The sequence below is a fragment of the Haematobia irritans genome, chromosome 4, assembly GCF_050003625.1.
Source record: "Haematobia irritans isolate KBUSLIRL chromosome 4, ASM5000362v1, whole genome shotgun sequence".
Taxonomy (NCBI): domain Eukaryota; kingdom Metazoa; phylum Arthropoda; class Insecta; order Diptera; family Muscidae; genus Haematobia; species Haematobia irritans.
The window spans coordinates 179,062,208-179,079,974 of NC_134400.1; positions in this window are offsets into that span (position 1 = coordinate 179,062,208).

A 17,767-nucleotide genomic window follows, 5' to 3' on the forward strand; every position below is an offset into this window, starting at 1 on the left:
TAATGATATATAATTAAATTGGTTGTAATTAGATGACATTATATTATAATATTTATTAAACCAAATATATAAATATTAACAACTATTATACCTACTTAATATTAGTTATAGAGACGTATATAGTAATATTTAACAAATATACTAAACAAATGAAAATATTCTAAATTTAAGCTAAAACGAGATTTAGTGAAACAAAAGTTGATTAGCTTTTAAGAATTCAATTATATTGTAAAAAAAAATTAAAACAGAAAAAATAAATCAATAAAATTTCGCATTCCAATATAAAATTAAAAAAAAACACAAAATCTAACAAAACTTTTAAATTTTCTTTATTCAATAAAAAAAAATCTTATAATTAACCATCTTGCTAAGGTATTTTTGATAAGTAGTTTTAACATTGAGAAAAAAAGAAAAAAAAAATTGCAAAAAGATTTTAAGAGCTTACTAAATTATAGTTGAAAATATAAATTATTTTTTAGTTTGAAATTTGGTTCTAATTTGTTCATCATTAGTGTAGTCTAGATGTCATTTGTTTTCCAGTCCAAATGCTTCTTTACACTTTTTTTATTATTATTATTTTTTGTTTTGTTTGTATTTTTTGGTGATAGTTTAAACCTTTTTGGGGGTGCCTAAGATCAAGCTTCAAGTATGAAAGAGAATGGGATTATGAACACTTCATACTCTCTCAAAAAAAAATATTGACTTAACCCTTTCACTACCGGTGTCCACTACAGAGGACATTCGAAAATGACTCCAAACTCTAACTTCCCACTTAGCTTCGATTTATTTCTCGATGATATTTTAAAGAAGAGGCTTTTATCTAAAAAAGCTATAAATATTTTCCATATTGCTGGGTACTAAATTGTATTTTCATAATATTTCTTGACAATAAACAAAAAATACACAATTTTGAGACAATTTTTCTACTGTACGTCTCTAGTAAATGGATATTCATATAAAAACTATAGCCTATAATATTTCAGATTCTTTTTTGACTTTTTTTTCCAACACTTCAACAGATATTACAGACCAAATAGCGTTTAGTTTCGTATGACCATTTGGTCACAATTCAAGAATTAAGTTTTCAGAACAAACACATATAGCTTTATAAATAATTGAGATAGGCCTTCCAAATTGCAATATACCCACCACCATAGAATGGTGATGGGGTTAACAGGTTGGCTGATAAGTCCCCGGCCTAACAAAGAAAAACACATTTTTTGTCACAATTCGTTTTTATTATTCAACATAGTTATCTTCAAGAGCGATACAACGATTATAACGACCTTCCAATTTTTTGATACCATTTTGGTAGTACTCCTTCGGTTTTGCCTCAAAGTAGGCCTCAGTTACGGCGATCACCTCTTCATTGCAGCCAAATTTTTTCCCTGCGAGCATCCTTTTCAGGTCTGAGAACAAGCAAAAGTCGCTGGGGGCCAGATCTGGAGAATACAGTGGGTGGGGAAGCAATTCGAAGCCCAATTCATGAATTTTTGCCATCGTTCTCAATCACTTGTGGCACGGTGCGTTGTCTTGGTGGAACAACACTCTTTTCTTCTTCATATGGGACCGTTTTGCCGCGATTTCGACCTTAAACGCTCCAATAACGCCATATAATAGTCACTGTTGATGGTTTTTCCCTTCTCAAGATAATCGATAAAAATTATTCCATGCGCATCCCAATAAACAGAGGCCATTACTTTGCCAGCGGACTTTTGAGCCTTTCCACGCTTCGGAAACGGTTCACTGGTCGCTGTCCACTCAGCCGACTGTCGATTGGACTCAGGAGTGTAGTGATGGAGCCATGTTCCATCCATTGTCACATATCGACGGAAAAACTCGGGTGTATTACGAGTTAACAGCTACAAACACCGCTCAGAATCATCCACACGTTGTTGTTTTTGGTCAAATGTGAGCTCGCGCGGCACCCATTTTGCACAGAGCTTCCGCATATCCAAATATTGATGAATGATATGACCAACACGTTCCTTTGATATCTTTAAGGCCTCTGCTATCTTGATCAACTTCATTTTACGGTCATTCAAAATCATTTTGGGGATTTTTTTGATGTTTTCGTCGGTAACCACCTCTTTCGGGAGTCCACTGCGTTCACCGTCCTCCGTGCTCATTTCACCACGCTTGATTTTTGCATACCAATAAATTATTGTTGATTTCCCTGGGGCAGAGTCCGGAAACTCATTATCAAGCCAAGTTTTTGCTTCCACCGTATTTCTTCCTTTCAGAAAATAATATTTTATCAAAACACGAAATTCTTTTTTTTTCCATTTTTTCACAATAACAAAAGTTGCTTCACAAAAGACGCTCTATCTCACTAACTAATTGACTTACAGACGTCAAATTTTGACCCGAATCATTTGAAGGTTGGTACTATATAAAAATAATATGCATTTAATACTAGCGACGCCATCTATGTGTCAGACCGGGGACTTATCAGACAACCTGTTATAATAAGTTTGTCATTCCGTGTGTAACACATCGAAATATCGATTTCCGACTATATAAAGCATATATATTATTGATCAGGGAGAAATTCTAAGATGATATAAGCATGTCCGTCTGTCTGTATGTTGTAATCACGCTACAGCCTTCAATAATGGCGCTATCGTCCTGAAATTTGGCACAGATTCGTTTTTTGTTTGCAGGCAGATCAATTTCGAAGATGGGCTATATTGGTCCAAGTTTTGATATAGTCCCCATATAAACCGACTTCCTGATTTGGGGTCTTGGGCTTATAAAAACCGTAGTTTTTATTCAATTTGCCTGAAATTGAAAATCTAGAGATACTTGAGGACCATAAAAAGATGTGCCGAAAATGGTGCCCATCGGTCCATGTTTTGGTATAGCCCTCATATAGGCCGATCTCCCGATTATGCTTCTTGGGCGTCTATAAACTGTATTTTCTATCCGATTTGCCTGAAATTGAAAATCGAGGAAGTATTTTTGGACCTTAAAGAGGTGTGTCGAAAATGGTCCGTATCGGTCCATGTTTTGGTATAGCCCTCATATAGACCGATCACCCGATTTTACTTCTTGGGCTTCTAGAAACTGTATTTACTATCCGACTTGCTTAAATTGGAAATCTAGACGTATGTTGGGACCATAAAGAGGCGTGTCGAAAATGGTCCGTATCTGTCCATGTTTTGGTATAGCCCCCATATAGACCGATCTCCCGATTTTGCATCTTGGGCGTCTAGAAACTTTAGTTTCCATCCGATTTTCCTGAAATTGAAAATCGGGATGAATTTTTTGGACCATAAAGAGGTGTGTCGAAAATGGTCCGTATCGGTCCATGTTTTGGTATAGCCCCCATATATACCGATCTCTCGATTTTGCATCTTGGGAGTCTAGAAACTGTATTTCCTATCCGATTTGTCTGAAATCGAAAATCGGGAAGTATTTTTGGATCTTAAAGAGGTGTGTCGAAAATGGTGCCCATCGGTCCAAGTTTTTGGTATAGCCCTCATATAGACCGATCTCCCGATTTTGCTTCTTGGGCTTCTAAAAACTGTATTTTCTATCCGATTTGTCTGAAATTGAAAATCGGGAAGTATTTTTGGACCATAAAGAGGTGTGTCGAAAATGGACCGTATCGGTCCATGTTTTGGTATAGCCCCATATAGACCGATCTCCCGATTTTGCTTCTTGGGCGTCTAGAAACTGTATTTTCTATCCGATTTGCCTGAAATTGAAAATCGGGAGGTATTTTTGGACCTTAAAGAGGTGTGTCGAAAATGGGGTGTATCGGTTCATGTTTTGGTATAGCCTCCATATAGACCGATCTCCCGATTTTAGGTTAGGTTAGGTGGCAGCCCGATGTATCAGGCTCACTTAGACTATTCAGTCCATTGTGATACCACATTGGTGAACTTCTCTCTTATCACTGAGTGCTACCCGATTCCATGTTAAGCTCAGCCGAGTCCGAACGGCGTTCCACATTGCAGTGAAACCACTTAGAGAAGCTTTGAAACCCTCAGAAATGTCAGCAGCATTAATGAGGTGGGATAATCCACCGCGGTCGAAGTAAAAATCGAACCCATGACCTTGTGTATGCAAGGCGGGTATGCTAACCATGGCTCCCGATTTTACCTCTTGGGCTTCTAGAAACTGTATTTACTATCCGATTTGCCTGAAATTGAAAATATAGAGGTATAAAAGAAAACACTTCTTTCAGGGTATAACAGGCGCACTGATCATGAAAATTGCTTGAAATTAAAAGTAAAATTTCCAGATTTTACTCATCGTATTCATTTAAATAATGTCGGAAAAAATCCACAGATTTAAGATTTCAAATCAAGGCGTTATTTCATCATATAAACGATATGTTTATGATTTCTCTAAAACTCAAAGAAAATTGGTTCTCATAAATCTGATCTAGTCTTTATAGGTAGAATTGGGTTGAACTGATTTGCTTGGGAGAAAATTTGTTATTAAAACCCCATAAAACTTTATATATATTATCAAGAAACCCGCTACGATGAAGAGTTTTCAAAGTAAACTATTATATTTGATTCATCGTGGTGGGTATTTAAGATTCGGCCCGGCCGAACTTAAAGAGTGATACGGTCAAAATTTGGTCAAGGGAAAACGCGTGTAAATCGGTGAAATCGTTTATTTAAAAAATCAAATTAAATTTCTTTTTCAAGTTCAATTAGTATAAAATTCAGGAAAAATATTCAGTTAGGCTTTCGCTTTTCCAAATCCGAATTGCCGGGCCTCACGCTTGACACCTGCCATCAGATTTTGTACAGCCACCTTGTCCACCTTCTTCGCCGCAGAAAGCCAGTTTCCCTTGAGCTGCTGCTCGTCCTTAGCAGTTTTTTTGGTCTTCTTTAGGTTCCGCTTGACAATAGCCCTACTGGGCTATTGGGCGGAGCTCTGGCGTGTTGGGAGGGTTCTTGTCCTTGGGAACCACCTGCACGTTGTTGGCGGCATACCACTCCATGGCCTTTTTACCGTAATGGCAAGATGCCAAATCCGGCCAAAACAGTACGGAACAACCGTGTTTCTTCAGGAAAGGCAGCAGACGTTTATTCAAACACTCTTTCATGTAAATTTCTTGGTTGACAGTCCCGGAAGCTATGAAAATGCTGCTTTTCAAGCCACAGGTACAGATGGCTTGCCAAACCAGATATTTCTTTGCGAACTTTGACAGTTTTATGTGCTTGAAAATACCTGCTACCTTTCCCCTTCCTTTTGCCGTATAAAACTCCTGTTCCGGAAGCTGCTTGTAGTCGGCTTTGACGTAGGTTTCGTCGTCCATTACCACGCAGTCAGGTAGTGACTCCAAATCATCGCGATTTGGAGTCACTACCTTCTTGTAAGCCGATAGTCCGGCTCGTTTTTTGGCTCGATGCACGGTTGTAGACGATACACCCAGCTTATTTGCGGCATCTCGGAGAGAGAGGTTAGGGTTTCGCTTGAAACTACCGGCAACTCTCTTTGTCGTCTCAGCGGCTTCCGGTTTTCTATTTCCCCCCGATCCAGACTTCCTGGCTGTCGACAAACGTTCCCCAAACACTTTAATTACATTTGTAACGGTTGATTTGGCAACTTTTAGCGATTTTGCCAGCTTTGCGTGCGAGTAACTCGGATTTTCGCGATGCGCGAGCAAGATTTTGATACGCTGCTCTTCTTGCTTGGACGGCATTTTGACAACTGAAGAGTGAATTCCAAAATCAAAATAGGAGCAACATTCTACACACACACACCTTCAAAATGAGGGGTGTTCAGGTTTTTTAAAACGTTGATCCTTTTGCAGGATATGAAAACAAGTTCATAAACACTAACTAACTCAAAAAAGAATTGTTTTTAATTCTCTGGCTAATTGTATATTCCCTCACATCTTTCTTACTTCCGCAAGATATATTTATTTCTTAACACCTTTTTCTGTAATACAAACAATGTTGAAGAAATTATTCGATTTTATAAATTTTTAAAATGTTATCTTTCGCCTCGTCGAAGTATCGAACCGCGGTGCATACAGCTGTTATTGTCAACAAGAGACAATTATAGCTGTAGCCATTACCGCACAAGCAATGCATACAGGCAAGCAGTTCTATTTATTGAGCATAGTTTTGGGCGTACACGAGCCAATTTAAAGAAACTTTATTTGACAGAAACATACCTTTACTTGGTCACTTTCTTAAAAATACAACTTTTGGAAGCGAAAATATTATGATTTTACATATGTCTCAAAACTGTCCGCAAGATTTTGAAAAGATGTTCGGCATAACATAATACTATATTAAATTTTTACTATGAAACTTCAGAGTTTGATATAACCAAAATGGACTGTGATTTTGGAATAAAAAGTATTTTTTGTATTGCAAAAATAAAAAAATTTTAACACAAACATTATTTTGATCTAAAAGTTTGAAATTCAAAAAAAAAAACTGTTACAAAAGAACAAGGTTTTCCAAACGTTTTTTCTTTGAGTGTAGGAGAAGGTTTTCAGGCCTTTGAAAACGAGGTCGTATGGCGAAAATCGGGCTGAATCGTTAAGATATACCAATGGCAGGTATCAAATGTTGAAATTTCAAAATCATCAATAATTAATTTGTTTAATTTTTTTTTTATAAAAGTCGTATAATTAAGTTGTGTTTCAATATTGATGATAATTGAAATGATTTTATATCATTTTTGAATTATTCAAATTTTAATTTGCATATTTTTATTTGAGGTTTGAAACCTACCATCTCGGACACAGAAAATGCAAGTAATTTATTAAAGAAGAAGCAACCATACAATTACAAATAGTTAACTTAAGAATAAAAGATTTGTTGCCAAAAATTAAAAAAAAAAACATACTGATAACGATGGAAACATCTTTAGATGAATTAAGATGAAATTGCATACACGAAAAACAAAAAAATTCTAAACAAAAGGCTCATGGCTGTAGTGTGAGTTTAGAAGAACGTAACAAAATAAAATCTTTTAAAAAATTTACATTTCACCTTAAAAAAACTAGCAAGAAACAAAGAAAAGGAAATCACATATATGAAAATAAATGAAATCGGATATTCACTTTTTAATAAATTCCATATAAGAGAAATATAAAACAAAATAGCAACCAAAAAAAAAAATAACAAAGCAATATGAGAAATTCCTATATGACAACAAACGAAATACAAATGAAAGATTTTTTTGTGAAAACAAAACAAAAATTATTTCTTTTTTTCACTAAGTAGTTGCTTGATCTTCGAATTTGAATAGAAATACTATAAAACAAAAATAAATCATCACACGTTTTTTGAAACAAATAAATTCTTGCAGGAGTTTAAATTATTTAGGCCAAATTCAATACAAAAATTTATATATAAAAAACTGATTTCAAATTCTTGCAATTTTTAACTTTTTTCTTTAAAAAGATAGTAAGAATAGAAAATAGAGGTCTGCATCGAATAACTTTTCACTACATGTATGCAATTCGCTGTCGAATATAGTACATACACTGTCTTTCTCTCAGAGCGCAAGTAGTGAAGTGAAGAGAACACTTGCTTGTCAAATACCACCAAGTACTTATCCGAAACAATATGTGTTCCGAAAAAAAGGAACAATAAAAATGTAAGTACTTGAGAAAAAGTACAACATGGATTCTCTTTACTTCACGTGGTACCACAAGTATTTCTCAGTGATGTGCGAAGCAAAACTTTCCATTATTATTAATCATAGATATGTATGTATATCACATATTTCATATATTTATGTATGTCACACACTTACCTTAACGTTTGCCGTTCTTTATAATAAACCAAAACATATATTATGGAGATTAACTGTTTTTTTGTATTCCTGAAACTGCACTTGGTACATGGAGTACTCTATGAAGTTTTGTTCTCGCAACATACTCGACGTGATCACTCTGAGTACACTTCAATAAGAGAGAAAGAGGAATATGTGTTTGTTGGTAGTGAAGACATCAGAGTAGCAACAAGAAGTTACTCGTGGCTTTTGGTGTTCATCAAAATGTGTACCAATAGCTTTGCGACTCTTTCAAATAGATGTACTCATGTAGCAAGTACACGTGTACTCTGCATTTACAACTGGAATTGTGCAGACCTCTAATAGAAAAATTGCGAATTTTTGAAAGTATTAGTGCTCAAACGTTTTACACAAGCTTTTGAATAATTAACAAGTATATACGGTCGTAAGTTCGGCCAGGCCGAATCTTATGTACCCTCCACCATGGATTGCGTAGAAACTTCTACGAAAGACTCATCCACAATCGAAGTACTTGGGTTGTGATGTCTTAAAACTTCTTAACATCGTTTTCTAAATTGTGAGTTAGTCCATACGTGGTATATGGGGGCTATATATAATTATGGACTGATATGGACCACTTTTGGCATGATTGTTAAATATCATATACTACCACTACGTACCAACTTTCAACCAGATCGTATGAATTTTGCTTCTCCAAAAGGCACCGGAGATCAAATCTGGGGATCGTTTTATATGGGAGCTATATATTATTATGGACTGATAAGTACCAATTCCTGCATGGTTGTTGGATACCCTATACTAACATCACGTACCCAATTTCAACCGAATGGGAAGAATTTTGCTCTTCCAAGGTAATTATGGACCGATATGGACCAATTTTTGCATGGGTGTTTGAGGCCATATATTAACATCACGTACCAAATTTCAACTGAATCAGATGAATTTTGGTCTTCCAAGAGGCTCCGGAGGTCAAATCTGGTGATCGGTTTATATGGGGGCTATATATAATTATGAACCGATATGGACCAATTTTTGCATGGTTGTTAGAGACCATATACTAACACCATGAACCAAATTTCAGCCGGATCGGATGAAATTTGCTTCTCTTAGAGGCTCCCCAAGCCAAATCGGGGGATCGGTTTATATGGGGGCTATATATAATTATGGACCTAAGTGAACCAATTTTTGCATGGTTGTTAGAAACCATATACTGACACCATGTACCAAATCTCCGCCGCATCGGATGAAAATTGTTGCTCTTAGAGGCTCCGCAAGCCAAATCGGGGGATCGGTTTATATGGGGGCTATATATAATTATGGACCGATGTGGACCAATTTTTGCACGGTTGTTAGAGACCATATACTAACACCATGTACAATATTTCAGCCGGATCGGATGAAATTTGCTTCTCTTAGAGGCTCCACAAGCCAAATCTGGGGATCGGTTTATATGGGGGCTATATATAATTATGGACCTAAGTGAACCAATTTTTGCATGGTTGTTAGAGACCATATACTAACACCATGTACCAAATCTCCGCCGCATCGGATGAAAATTGTTGCTCTTAGAGGCTCCGCAAGCCAAATCTGGGGAACGGTTTATATGGGGGTTATATATAGTTTTGGACCGATGTGGACCAATTTTTGCATGATTGTTAGAGACCATATACCAACACCATGTACCAAATTTCAGCCGGATGGAATGAAATTTGCTTCTCTTTTAGGCTCCGCAAGCCAAATCTGGGGATCGGTTTATATGGGGGCTATATATAATTATGGACCTATGTGGAGCAATTTTTGCATCGTTGTTAGAGACCATATACCAAAATCATGTACCAAATTTCAGCCGGATCGGATGAAATATGCTTCTCTTAGAGGCTCCACAAGCCAAATCTGGGGATCGGTTTATATGGGGGCTATATATAATTAAGGACCGATATGGACCAATTTTTGCATGGTTGTTAGAGACCATATACCAACACCATATACCAAATTTCAGCCGGATCGGATGAAATATGCTTCTGTTAGAGGCCTCGCAAGCCAAATTTGGGGGTCCGTTTATATGGGGGCTATACGTAAAAGTGGACCGATATGGCCCATTTGCAATACCATCCGACCTACATCAATAACAACTACTTGTGCCAAGTTTCAAGTCGATAGCTTCTTTCGTTCGGAAGTTAGCGTGATTTCAACAGACGGACGGACATGCTCAGATCGACTCAGAATTTCACCACGACCCAGAATATATATACTTTATGGGGTCTTAGAGCAATATTTCGATGTGTTACCCTCCTATGGTGGAGGGTATAAAAATATATTAATGGTTTATTTGGTAAAATTTTGAAATTCATATCCAAAACTCTGCAACAGCTATTGAAATGGTGGACATCCACCCTATGACAAGTCAAACGCATCTGGGTCAATTTCGCACCACCAATAAAAACATTTTCAGCCCAAAAGAACTTCTTGTGTAATGTAAATTACGCCCGTCTCTAATAGAGCATTTTATGATGTGCATTAATGACTTAGAAAGGACTTCCAATTTTTTTAGTAGATATTTTTGTATATCTTGTTGGCGAAAACATTCATTACGGGTCTCACTTATCTGTCTCATAGGCCTGTAATGAAATACACGCACAAAATTTAAAAAGGTGCCATTTTTTACATTCAGGAGTGCTATGGTTTTGCATGATTCAATCCCAGTTTTCGACGCACACCAAAAAGTTGTTCAGCGGTTGTTTATGTTGGTGGAATTTCTGAGCTTCAAAAGTACGAACACGCCGCACAGTGGGGTTTTTAATGTCAAAAGCGGGAATTAATTCGAAGTAGCTTTGCAGACAACTTTTTCATCTATGCTTTCAAAAGAGTTTATTGTTTTAGCAAAAATAAACTTGTTTACTTAATTTGGCTTTATTCACAACTATTTGTCGACATATTTCTCGAAATCCTCTAATTTAAAGACTTACGAGCGAAACTAAATTTCAAATAATAACACAAGTCGCATATAAAAACAAAAAACACAAAAATAATCTTATTAGTCTGAGGATGAAGGTTCCATTATTATTTTTTTAATTATCGCTTTAGAAAACACTCAAAACTAATTTTTAAGACACCAATAATTTACATTTATATCGCACGCAAGGAAAACGTAAAATAACTCCAACTTCAAACATATATAGTGACACAACGGTACTTGTCAAAGACACAATTTTTGAGCTAGTGATGTGGAATTTTGTGTACTTTTACCGACTATAAAAATTTTTTCGGTTCTCCTAAATTTCATTTTTCAATTAATTCCCATTTTTGGTATCAAAAACCGCAATGTGCGTCGCCAAAAAAGTTGTGAATATTTCATATTTTAGAATCAATTCTCTTTTGTTCCATATAAGACCACCTTTTGTCTGCCGGCGTTTTTTTTTTTAATTCCGTGCAATTGTATCCTACAGAACATCGTACTTCCATAATTTGTTGTCTAACATGATCGATTTTTTCACAAGTTTTAAATATCGACTTTTGTAAAAGTTGACCATTCGACTTTTTCCAAATTTTAATTAACAATTTTAAAAAGTCGATTATTTTAAATTTTTTTCCAAATTCAAAATTAAAAGTTAATATACCACCATAGGATGGGTGTATATTAACTTTGTCATTCCGTTTGTAACACATCGAAATAAAGTATATGGGTCGTGGTGAAATTCTGAGTCGATCTGAGCATGTCCGTCCGTCCGTCTGTTGAAATCACGCTAACTTCCGAACGAAACAAGCTATCGACTTGAAACTTGGCACAAGTAGTTGCTATTGCTGTAGGTCGGATGGTATTGCTAATGGGCCATATCGGTCCACTTTTACGTATAGCGGACCCCCAAATTTGGCTTGCGGTGCCTCTAAGAGAAGAACATTTCATCCGATCCCGCTGAAATTTGGTACATGGTGTTAGTATATGGTCTCTAACAACCATATAAAAATTGGTCCACATCGGTCCATAACTATATATAGCCCCCATATAAACCGATCCCCCGATTTGACCTCCGGAGCCTCTAAGAGAAGCAAATTTCATCCGATCCGGCTGAAATTTGGTACATGGTGTTAGTATATGGTTTCTAAAACACGTGCAAAAATTGGTCCACATCGGTCCATAATTATATATAGCCCCCATATAAACCGATCCCCCGATTTGGCTTGCGGAGTCTCTAAGAGAAGCAAATTTCATCCGATCCGGCTGAAATTTGGTACATGGTGTTGGTATATGTTCTCTAATGAACATGCAAAAATTGGTTCAAATCGGCCCATAATTATATATAGCCCCCCTGTAAACCGTTCCCCAGATTTGATCTCCGGAGCCTCTTAGAGGAGCAAAAGTCATCCGATCCGATTGAAATTTGGTACGTGGTATATTGTCTCTAACATCCATGCCAAAATTGGTCCATATCGGTCTATAATTATGTATAGCCCCCATATAAGCCGATCCCCAGATTTGACCTCCGGAGCCTCATGGATGTGCAAAATTCATCCGATCCGAGTGAAATGTGTGAAATTATGACCATAAAAAGGTGTGCCAAAAATGGTGAGTATCGGTCCATGTTTTGGTATAGCCCCCATATAGACCGATCTCCCGATTTTACTTCTTGGGCTTATAGAAACCGCAGTTTTTAATTAATTTACCTGAAATTGGAAATCTAGAGGTATTGTAGCACCACAAATACGTGTGCCAAACATGGTGAGTATCGGTCCATGTTTTGGTATAGCCTCCATATAGACCGATCTCCCGATTTTATTTCTTGAGCTTATAGAAACCGCAGTTTTTATTCAATTTACCTGAAAGTGGAAATCTAGAGGTATTGTAGGACCACAAATACGTGTGCCAAAAATTGTGGGTATTGGTCCATGTTTTGGTATGGTCCCCATATAAAACGACCTCCCGATTTGGGGTCTTGGGTTTATAGAAACCGTAGTTTTTATCCAATTTGTATGAAATTGGAAATCTAGAGATATTTTCGGGTCATAAAGAGGTGTGCCGAAAGCGGTGAGTATCGGTCCATATTTTAGTATAGCCCCCATAAGAACGATCTCCCGATTTAACTTTTACTTCTACAGATTTAAGATTTCAAATCAAGACGTTATTTTATAATTTTCTTGCACACTTACAAGAGATGTTAATGGTTTCTCTAAAACTCAAACAAAAATGGTTCTTATAAATCCAGAATCTGATATAGTCCTCATAGGTGAAATCTTTAAATTTATCTTCGGGAAGTGTCCTCAAGTCCTCAAGCCCTCCTGAAATTTCAAAGGAAACCCTAATATTTGGTTCATGGTGGTGGGTATTTAAGATTCGGCCCGGCCGAACTTACTGCTGTATATACTTGTTTTGTTTAATATATCCCCCGTATGGACTAACTTACAATTTAGAAGACGGTGTTAAGGATTTTTTAATATAGTGTTACCGCAACCCAAGTAATTCGATTGTGGATGACAGTCTTTAGTATAAGTTTCTACGCAATCCATGGTGGAGGGTACATAAGATTCGGCCTGGCCGAACTTACGGCCGTATATACTTGTTTGTATTTAACATTCAGGAGTACAATAGTTTTGCATGATACAATCCCAGTTTTGGACACACACCAAAAAAAATTTCAGTGGTTGTTTATGTTGGTAACAATTTCTGAGTGTTTCAAAGCTGCAAAAGTACGAACACGCCGTTTGGACTCGGCTATAAAAAGGAAGTCCCGTGCCATTGAGCTAAAAATTAAGACAGGCACCACACAACTTTGCAGTCCGATTTATTCCCAGGCTCACTAAGACTATTCAGTCCACCCATGATAATAGAGAAGAAGTCCACCACATATGGTACCATGATCATAGCATAGAAAAAAGATCATAGTTTTGGGTCCGGTATCTCTCAGAATGTTATGAATTAACAATAACTTTGGAATGACACTGTCATTTGGGCGAAAATACAATTAGGGAAAAAGTAGTGCAACACCAAGGCAACATATTTTTGTGAAACGAAAACGCCCTAAGTCACCCTATCACACCTAACATAAAGGACTCCTTTTATACCTAACCTAACCTAACCCAGGATAGATGTTACCAATTCAAATGACCATATTAATTTTTATTATTTATGACAAAACCATGTGTACATTCATTCCCTTTTGCTCCATATAAGACCACCTTTTGTCTGCCGGGAGACAAAATAGTATGATTTCGCACAAGAGCACAAATGCTCTTGGTAAGTAGTGTATCCCTCAACCACTTACCCAGTATTTCAAAAACACTAAAACACCAATGAAACATTTTAATTTCTGTCAGGGCTCGAACCCGAGATATGATGCGAAATGTCAGATGAATGTTCTACAGCAAACACATGTATAAATTGTGTAGGGTAAGCGGAATTATTTATTGGTAGTAGCTCATTATTTTCAAGCATATGCTTCGGGTAATGACACAAGATATGATGCGAAATGTCAGGTGAATGTTCTACAGCAATACACATGCATAAATTGTGTAGGGTAAGCGGAATCATTTATTGGTTAGGTTAGGTTAGGTGGCAGCCCGATGTATCAGGCTCACTTAGACTATTCAGTCCCATGTGATACCACATTGGTGAACTTCTCTCTTATCACTGAGTGCTGCCCGATTCCATGTTAAGCTCAATGACAAGGGACCTCCTTTTTATAGCCGAGTACGAACGGCGTTCCACATTGCAGTGAAACCACTTAGAGAAGCTTTGAAACCCTCAGATATGTCACCAGCATTACTGAGGTGGGATAATCCACCGCTGAAAAACTTTTTGGTGTTCGGTCGAAGCAAGAATCGAACACACGACCTTGTGTATGCAAGGCTGGCATGCTAACCATTGCACCACGGTGGCTCCCATCGTTTATTGGTAGTAACTCATTATGTTCTAGCATATGGTAATGCTTCGGGTAATGACACAAGATCTTTTGCAATTTCAGATTTTTACTTCAACTTCCACAGATTAAACCGAAATTTAAATTTTTGTTTAGACTTTAACGATTTGCATTAAAACTATCTCGGAAGTATTTCAAAATCATGATTTAAACACAATTTCAAACTGAAATATATACAAATTATTTCAAAATATAAGGAACATCGAAATTTAACGATAAAATAATACAAAAAATAAAAATCTTAAAAATAGCTATTGTTGAACAAAAAAATGTATTTAAATGTATTTAAAAAATGTATTTAATCGTTATTCAACTCCTGTAATTTTTTTGTAAAAAACAAACTCCAAAAAAATATAAAGCGAATGCAATTAAATATTTATTCTATTTGTATAATTTCCAATATAAACGCATTTTTCTGTTTTTGTTATTATCATTATTAGTCACTCATTCATTGATTAATCATTCCACATGCAATAGTTTTTATGTTATTCTCATATTTAGTTTTAGTTGTATTTAGAAATTTATCCTTTGTCCTTAGTGGGATAAATCAAGTTTCGAAACAAAAACGAATTTGCGTTTATATTCCCATGTTAAATAATAATAAAAATTCATTATAATTATTAACAAAATCTATATGTGATGGAGATTCTAATTTGAACTAAATTATAAATGTTAATTTTATATAAATAAAAACAAAGAGAACAACAACAACAACAACATAGGCTAAAGCTTTTTGAGAATTGTTATGAAAAGTAAAACAAAACCACATTAATTGTATAAGAGAAAGACAAAACCAAAAAAAGAACTCACAGACACACTAGCAGAGAATAGAATTGTTTAAATTGGAATTAAGTGAAAATAAAAAAATAAAAAAAATAATAAAAACTTTAGATTTTACATAGGTCATCTCTTTCCAAACAGACACACCCCCCTTAATGTCTTTATTTTGTAAAAATAATGACCAGGTAATTGTTATGGTAAGTCGATCGACGATTCTAGTTTGTGGTAACGATGTTGGCAGTTGTGATTTTATTCACTCTCAAAAAAAATATTGAAAAATTGAACAATTTTTTATTAACGAAATTAATAGATACAATGAATTTTTTATGGGATATTACTTCTTTCACGAAAATGATAATATCAATCACAAAATTAATTAGATTGCTTTATTTAAAAAACAAGTAAGGAAAGTCTAAAGTCGGGCGGGGCCGACTATATTATACCCTGCACCACTTTGTAGATCTAAATTTTCGATACCATATCACATCCGTCAAATGTTTTGTGTGCTATATATAAAGGTTTGTCCCAAATACATACATTGAAATATCACTCGATCTGGACAGAATTTGATAGACTTCTACAAAATCCATAGACTCAAAATTTAAGTCGGCTAATGAACTAGGGTGGAACACAATATTAGTAAAAAATATGGAAAATATTTAAATCTGAAGCAATTTTAAGGAAACTTCGCAAAAGTTTATTTATGATTTATCGCTGGATATATATGTATCAGAAGTTTAGGAAAATTAGAGTCATTTTTACAACTTTTCGACTAAGCAGTGGCAATTTTACAAGGACAATGTTGGTATTTTGACCATTTTTGTCGAAATCAGAAAAACATATATATGGAAGCTATATCTAAATCTGAATCAATTTCAACCAACTTTCGCACGCATAGCTACAATACCAAAAAAAAAAAAAAACTTCAAACCAAAGATGCAAACTCCTCCAAATAAGTCTTAGTATAAATTTGAAGCGTTTTTATCTTATTTTGTACATTAAGAAATACAATTTTGACAAAATTTTTTATTAAAAAAAATTTACAAAATTTTCTTTAGAAATAAAATTTTGTCATTTCTATAGAAATACAATTTGGACAAAATTTCCTATAGAAATAAACTCTCGGCAAAATTTTCTATAGAAATAAAATTTTGACAAAATTTTGCATAGAAAAAAAATTTTGACAAAATTTCCTATAGAAATACAATTTTAACAAAATTTTCTATAGAAATAAAATTTTGACAAAAATTTCCATAGAAATAAATTGTTGACAAAAAATTCTATAGAAATAAAATGTTGACGAAATTTTCTACAGAAATAAAATGTTGACAAAAATTGTTATAGAAATAAATTTTTGACAAAATATTCTATAGAAATACAATTATATCCAATTAAAAATATAATTGCAAATCAGAACAGCACCAGATTTTTATACCCTCCACCACTGGAGGGGGGGGTATATTAACTTTGTCATTCCGTTTGTAAGACATCGAAATATTGCTCTAAGACCCCATAACGTATATATATATTCTGGGTCGTGTTGAAATTCTAAGTCGATTTGACCATGTCCGTCCGTCCGTCTGTTGAAATCACGCTAACTTCCGAACGAAACAAGCTATCGACTTTAAACTTGGTGCAAGTAGTTGCCATTGATGTAGGTCGGATGGTATTGAAAATGGGCCATATCGGTCTACTTTTACATATGGTCTCTAACAACTGTGCAAAAATTGGTCCACATTGGTTCATAATTATATATAGCCCCCATATAAACGGATCCCCAGATTTGACCTCCGGAGCCTCGTGGAACAGCAAAATTGATCCGATTCGGTTGAAATTTGGTACGTGGTATAGTATATTGTCTCTAACAACCATGCAGGAATTGGTCCATATCGGTCTACAATTATATATAGCCCTCATATAAACCGATCCCCAGATTTGACTTCCGGTGCCTTTTGGAGAAGCAAAATTCATCCGATCTGATTGAAATTTAGTACATGGTTTTAGTCTCTAACAACCATGCAGGTATTGATCTATAGTTATATATAGCCGATCCCCAATCACACAAAAATTGGTCCATATCTGTTCATATTCATAGTTGCCACTCGAGCCAAAATTAATCCACCAAAATATTATTTCTATAGAAAATGTTGTCAAAATTTTATTACTATAGAAAATTTTGTCAAAATTTTATTTATATAGAACATTTTTTCAAAGTTTTATTTCTATAGAAAATTTTGTCAAAATTTTATTTCTATAGAAAATTTTGTCAAAATTTTATTTCTATAGAAAATTTTGTCAAAATTTTATTTCTATAGAAAATTTTGTCAAAATTT